General features: G+C 49.5%; 1 protein-coding gene across 1 annotated transcript in view; it reads right to left on the bottom strand.

Moving 5' to 3' along the window:
- The window catches only part of LOC307199142 (uncharacterized protein), a 28,968-nt gene extending 28,452 nt beyond the window's left edge, over positions 1-516 (bottom strand). Inside the window, exon 1 of the mRNA XM_079946818.1 lies at positions 148-516. The gene's annotated coding sequence lies outside the window, so the exon portion shown is untranslated. The remainder of the gene's footprint in view (positions 1-147) is intronic.
- Between the last annotated feature and the right edge of the window lie 5,535 nt (positions 517-6,051).

Below are 6,051 nucleotides of genomic sequence, written 5' to 3'. Positions count from 1 at the left end.
CTTCCTCTTTCAGACCCTTGCTCCATGTTAGACCCTCTGAACGCCTGTGACCATCACCACCCCTTTCAGATTCAGATTCAGCATAACTCGGTCGCAGAGGCCACATTCCCTTTCCAGTGTGCCTTGTACAATAATGAAAATAAATACCTTTGCAAAATCTGCTCAGATGAGGAAGAAAATTGAGAGGTTCCAGGAACCGGTCCTCCAGATCAGCATTTCATGGAAACCTCCTTCTTTCTCCTGAGCTGATACAGGCTTCATCCTACAGTTCAGAGCAACAGAAATGCCTGGAGGGACCTTAAGAATATAACATTTAAAATATCCACTACGTGTCAGTCCCACAATGTAATATGTGTCTGTAATACAACTGCCCTTGTTGTGGTGCTAGGGACGCGGGTGGCGCTGTGGGTAAAACCTCAGTGCCTAGGACTTGCTGATTGTAAGGTCGGCGGTTTGAATCCCCGCGATGGGGTGAGCTCCCGCCGTTCGGTCCCAGCTCCTGCCCACCTAGCAGTTCAAAAGCACCCCTAAGTGCAAGTAGAGAAATAGGGACCGCTTACCTAGCAGGAAGGTAAACGGCGTTTCCGTGTGCTGCGCTGGTGCTGGCTCGCCAGTGCAGCCTTGTCATGCTGGCCACGTGACCCGGAAGTGTCTTCGGACAGCGCTGGCTCCCGGCCTCTTAAGCGAGATGAGCATGCAACCCTAGAGTCGGTCCCGACTGGCCCGTACGGGCAGGGGTACCTTTACCTTTAACCTTTAAGGTTTTCCCAGATAAAGCAGCAAAGCAAAATGAATAACGGCTCGGTCCTCTGCCTAGAAAGTGTGCTTGAGCCTGTTACCGGGAAATTGGAAGGGGAGCGAGAGACCTACCAAATGTAGCAATTCCCTGATAAATGTCTCTATGTACTGGTTCAATGGGGAAACTTTAGAAATTCATATAAAATCACTCCAGTGACACATTTACACCATTCCAATGTTGTTCTACTCAGAAGGAAAATGGCTATCAGAGAAGAATCTGATGGGTAGTGGCAGCCATAATTCCTGAAACGTGAGACCACATACCCAGCAGGCCCCACTGCCTGGGTGATAATTTCTGGCATCCTGGTAGTCATTCCAAGAACAATTGCAAACCCAAGCTCAGTGGGTTGGGGTCTCCTTCAAGACAAACGGTGTGCTGAACTTGGCTGGGAAAACAGGAACATGTAAATACTTTTGTTTCACCAAAAGATTGGCAGGTGAAGGTCAGGTGAGGGACAGGGCAAGCCTGGTGCTCAGGTTTCTGCCAGAAGACCCCTCCCAATTCAGGACACAGTCATGACAAATGTATGATGTTTTATGGGAAACTCTGGGAAATTTATTAAAAAAAAGTGGAGCCATCCTTTGTTTGGGGCTTCCCTCTGCTTCTTCCATGTGGTAGTTTGAAGTTTGTTGCAACCATAAAGATCAGGCTTCCTGTTTTGCTTCAGTCTCCTGGCTGGAGTCTGTTGCTTGTGACCCCCAACCTGAACCTATGGGAGCCACAGTCAGGCGATTATGGGGTGCTCCAAGGACTCCCTTATACAGGCCCCAAATTTCACTCAGCCATATTTTTTTTACCACAAGAAGCCACTGGGAGGCCAGACTGGGGGATCTGGTTTTAAATCAACCCCGAACAGAATCCCTTGCAAGGCCTTCTCTTATCACTTCACGAGGCATCAGGCCTCAAAGAAAATACATTGCACATTAGAACCGCAATATCCCCCGTGTGATGGGCATCATGCCCAAGGCCAAGTCAGCAGAGTTAAGGGTGGAGTGAATGGGGGGGGGGCATCCCTCCCCACCATTCTTATGGCACTGCTCTGCAGGCCAAATCCTGCCACTGTTCTTCATAAGGCCATGGCCAGGCGGGAGCATCCCCTCAGCCTCCTCTTCTCCACTCAGCCTGGGGCCACACGACAGGCAATGCGCCCCCAGGCTCCATTTTGTGAGGCCAGCATGGTGGGGGAAACAGCCTCCCTCCGCTTGCCAGGAAGGGCCACTTTGGGGAGTGGGCTTGGGGGTTCCCGACTCCTCTGTGGAAGCCCCTCTGGAAAAGCCTTCCCCGACAGGGCAGCCATTTTGGTGCAGCATCAATCCAGCCCCACAGTTCTGGTGCGTGAAATGGCGACCGGAGCCAAGAGGGTGCTGAGGGGGGGGCAGAAATATGTGCCCCAAATAGGCCGAGGTTTCCTCCTCCTGTTCCTTGATGACAGCTGTATTAAGTCCCTTCGCCCAGAGCTTTTCAGCTTCATAAATAGGGTGCTAGTCAGGGATCTGAGAGATTGCACCAAACACTCAGAAGGGATATTATGAAAAGCGAATGGCAGCGTATCCCCTTCCCCATCGCTTTTCCAGGCCCAAAATCCCAGGAGTTAGGGAGTGGTGCTCTTGAGTTTTGTGCAAACGCTGCAGGATGGACAGAAATCGCTGAACAAACATTGTTAACCTAGAAGCTGACTGTGCAAGTTTCTCTCCCCCCTCAGAAGCAAAAGGAGTGAATTGCCCTAAGCAGTTTTGAAGGGGTACAGTTAGGGTTACCCTAAAAACTGTCTGTGAATTCCCCCCCAGCCAGGCCTCAAAAGCCTCACCTCGAGCATTTTAAAAACTGCATTTTCCTGTAAGACAAAATGCATTAGCTAAGCACTCTGCGCTTGCTGTAACTAAAAAAAAGATTGCAACAAGGTAGAGAAGAGAGCCCATTGTCTTCTCAGGCCTTTCTCAGAGCCTTTGGCCTTGCTAAAGAACCACATTGCAACTTGCTTTCTGTCCGGGAAGCATGCCAAAGCACAAGAATGAAACAACGGGAACACTCTGAAAACCCCCTCACCCCCTTCCTGGGAAAAGTCCAAAAATGGCCCCAAGACAGCTTTCTGTTCATGCTCAGAGGAACTCCTGGGCAGGACTCTTGAAGAAGGGGGAGGGGACTAGAAAGGGGGATATAAACTCTGTGCAATGCCTGTGAACTTGGTGCTTGTTTGTGACTTATCACACTTGCTCCTCTGGCAGAATAAAGCTCTTTCTCTGGATTTAACCCCTTGGGGTCGTTTGGCTCCTTTTCGTCCCAGCTCGGGTGCAACATTTTTCCTACCCATGGTTTAAAGGGCCTAAAAAGGCTACAGTTTGAGGACTGGTTCTGAGGAGAATTTTAGACACTTTCCCCTCAGAAACAGCTAGGATTTTCCTGCTCTTTTTCTTGAGGCCACCAGAGCAGCAGGTTCAAAATGTTTCCCTCCAGAGCAGCATCGGAAGAGCCTTTGGCCAGTCAAAGAAATAAGATTTGTGAGGGGAGTTCATCACGAGGAGTTTAAAATGTTCCTTTTCCTGGGGGAGGCGGGGGGGATTTTTGGAGCAAAAGATGTTGCCAAACTACAACTCCCACCGGCCCCAGCTAGCCTGGCCAAAGCGCCCGGTGGTGGGAGTTGTAGTTCAGCAGCCTCAGGAGGGGACGGCCCCATCACATTTATATCGGGAGGCAAATTCCTGTCAGCTCTTCCACCCTCTGAATACACAGAATTTCCTCCTTCACCTGTGAGGGGTTGGAAGGGTTCCCCCAGAGCATGGCCCTGCTGCCCCCACAGTGCACAAAAATGGAAGATAATATTTATTGCGGTTGTTGTTTGTACACCGCCCTTCACCCAAACATCTCAGGGCCCTCAACTGCTTTTGCTCCAGAAAGCCTCTTCTTTCCTAATCTCATATAAATTGAGGCTGGTTGTGGCTCAGTGTCGAGGGAAACCTTCCTCTGCTGCCAAGAGCCCCCATATCTGAGGCCAAGATGGAGGCCCTGCTGGCAACCTCTTTCCCAAAAGCCCAGGGGGAGAACAGATCCCCCGTGATGTCAATCTCTGCTGTATGAAGCCAACTAGCTTCCATAGATCCATTTTGGGTCCAGATACCAGGAAAGGGAGGGTTGTGCAACTAAGGACCTTGTTTCTGCATGGATCCGACTTGTGGGGAGGTCGCAGGAGGGGGTTGGACTGGATGGCCCTTGGGATCCCTTCCAACTCCACGATGCACCGCTTAAGAGCCTTTTTGGAGTGAAATGCTGATGAGTGGGAACGGCTTCCACCATCTCGCAACTTCCTTCTCCCCCTGAAAGTGATCCTTGTCCCCTTGCACTGTGTGACTCCCAAACAGATAAAAGGAGAAGCGGCCTCTGTGCCTGAAGCAGGCTTGCGCTTTACGAGGGGACCAACGCAAGCTGAGACAAACTCAAGCAAGAGAGCCACTTGGAGGCAAGATTCATCCGTTTCCCACGTTTCTGGTAAGACGCGTTTGCACATTAGAAGTTGTCACGGCTTCTTTTGTTGTCAAAGGCTTCTTTTGCTTGTCTGCTGCAAACCGTTCCAGCTGGCATATTGCAGAGGGGACTTGGTGACGAAGATCTTGCGCTGATGATGCCCTCGCCTCCTGCTCTCTGGCTCTTTGGAAAGGCCACAAATCCATCCTGATTTGGCCCAGACTTGGAGCAAATGAGTGAAGGCTGCAGCGCAAGGGTCTCCTGGGATCTGGGGAGGGACATGGGGGACCCCTGCCCTGACTCGGGATATGGCACCTTCCTAAGATGTGAGCACCTCTACTGTCTCCCCCTTTCTCATATTTTACGACTGCCACATGTGTGAGATTGCTCTTAATCCTCGCAATTTGGGGGAGACCTGCATCAGATCTCTTTCTCTCCCTCTCTGCCCTACCTTTCCTTTTGCCTCATCTTGGGGGGAAGCTGGGGGTGTCAAGAGAAACTGAGGGATCTTCAAAGGGTTGGCACCCTGCCCACTTTCTGCAAGCACAATCAGAGCATAGGTGGAACTCAGCTCCTGCTGTCTCACACCTTTGGCTTTTCCCACTCTGTATAGGAGGAATCTTCCCTCCTTGCAAAGTGATTGAATGAAGGGTCTGCTGCCCAGGAAGAGAGGCTGAGAGCAGGTGGCAAATTGCAGGACCCATTTCCTTGTCAGATCTCTTGTGCTGCTGAAATGTGTACTGCCTTGAACTCTGTTTAATTGCGGTGATGAGAGTAGGCATTAATGTTTATTTTATTTTTCTAATCTAGCAAGAATCAAACTTCCTATGAGTGAATACAAAAATGTCGATAATAAGCAAAGTTAATATAGAATGCATTAAAAAATTCATAATGAATATAGAATACATACAAGACAGCAGGGCATACACTGAACATGTGGACAAGGTTTATAGTGATTGCAGCTAAAGGCAGCAAGCCTGAAATCTCCTTAGCAGATTTTGTGAGCACAGGCAAAGTCTTGGCACTTAACCAGGGTTTGTGTTTGTTGACTTGGGCAGAAAGAGATGCTCATCCAATTTGCAGATGACGCTGAACTGGGAAGGGTAGTTAACGCTGAAGAAGAGAGAATCAATATTCAATATGACTGTAACAGACTAAAGAACTGGGGCAAGACTAACAACACAGATTTCAATGGAGATAAAATGTCAGTTTCTGCACTTAGAAGTAATAAACAGATGCACAAATATAAGATGGGGACACCTGGCTTGCTGGCAGTATATGTAGAAAGGATCTAGGGGTCTTAGTAGACCGCAAGCTTAAAATGAGTCAACAGTGAGATGCAGCAGTAACCCCCCCCCCCAAAAAAAAAACCCTAATGCAATCCTAGGCTGCATCAACAGCAGTCTAGCATCCAGATGAAGGGAAGTAATAGTCCCACTCTCTTCTGCCTTGGTCAGACCTCACCTGGAATACTGTGTCCAGTTCTGGGCACCACAGTTCAAGAAGGAGAGTGACAAGCTGGAAGGTGGTTAGGATGACCTTCCCTGGTAGAACATCACAGGCATCTCTGTGGTGGGATGGACAGCTGGGTGCTGGAGGCACCTAATGCCCCATCAGGTGTGGTCCTGGTCTCCTTGAATGTGGGGTAAGGATACTACTCTGAAGGAAGCCCTCCTTGAATATCTAAATTTCTACGAAAAGGGAAAGAAATAGGAGCAAACATGAGCAGCTTTGTCTTGTAAGCTTGGTCCTGCTCTTCTCCCTTTAGGCAGCTTCAAGATTATTCCAGCCAC

The sequence above is a fragment of the Podarcis cretensis genome, assembly GCF_951804945.1.
Source record: "Podarcis cretensis genome assembly, chromosome: 12".
NCBI lineage: Eukaryota > Metazoa > Chordata > Lepidosauria > Squamata > Lacertidae > Podarcis > Podarcis cretensis.
The sequence above is the reverse complement of the archived record's forward strand: the minus strand, read 5'-3'. Positions and strand labels throughout refer to the sequence as shown.